This window comes from Plecotus auritus, assembly GCF_963455305.1.
Source record: "Plecotus auritus genome assembly, chromosome: 1".
Classification (NCBI taxonomy): domain Eukaryota; kingdom Metazoa; phylum Chordata; class Mammalia; order Chiroptera; family Vespertilionidae; genus Plecotus; species Plecotus auritus.
The window spans coordinates 182,439,961-182,441,125 of NC_137770.1; positions in this window are offsets into that span (position 1 = coordinate 182,439,961).

The window sequence follows — 1,165 nt, forward strand, 5'->3', positions numbered from 1 at the left end:
CTCGACTGATTTCCCATCTGTGCTCAGGAATCCTTCTCCTGCCTTTCAAGAACCTTCAAATTTGCTTCTCTCTCCTCCTCACTGTACCTTTATCCCCTCTGCTCTTAATGAGCTTTTCCTGTGAACATTTCCATTTGATCAATCATTCTCAGCTTTAAAATAATGCCCTTGCCTAAACGACATAGCACAAATTTAACATTAACATATTCAATTTCATTAACAGTCTTACTATCAATGAAATCTATAAACCATTCTGAGGAACAGCCTCATCAACTGTGCTTTTTCTGTACACGTGAATGTAATTGCATTATAAAATATTTTCAAGGTTAACTCTCTACTGCCAGCAGGTGGCTCTATGTCAAAAAGGAATAAAGGAAACAAACAGACAAGTTATAAAAAGCAATCTAAGACTAGGACCCAGGTTCCTGTCATTACCACTTATTTTGTTTATACCTTAATAGTTACCACCTGAAAGCTGTTTATTCTCCAGAGATGAAGAGAATACCCATGAAGAAACAAATAAGTAAAACATGAAAATAAATCAATAATTCTTTCAAGGACATTTCAAATGAGCTTTAGACCTATAATGAGAAGTGGGTTTTTAAATTTGTATTTTTATTTTATTTATTTTTACTTATTTTATTTATTTATTTATTTATTTATTTAGCCAGAAAGATAAGTGGGGAAGAAAATGACAAGCTCATTAAAAGGAACTATTGTTTTACATTGATTTTCTGGGACTAGGGCAGAAAGGCTTTGAATATCACTCAGTGTCCAAAAAATATATGTATTATAAAATATTAATAACACAAACATTTGTTCACACCACCCATCTCAACAAATAGAACATTGTGTAGTTCTTGAAGGCTATGTGAACACATTTTTGTTTTTTCTCAGAGGTAACACTGCTCAGAATTTGATGTTTATAATTTTTTTCATTTAATTCTTCTCACTATAGTTTTACTACACATATTACCCCTAGATATGTATAGTTTAGTTTAATGTAAATGATGTGAATTCTTCTTTATCATCAAAATTTACATCTGTGATGTTCATTCATTTTGAGAGTTATATTCCACTGTATAAATATACCACAGTGTATTATTGAGCCATCACATTTGATGAATGCAAACAAGGGCAAAAAGAATGCAAAATGGATGGCAGA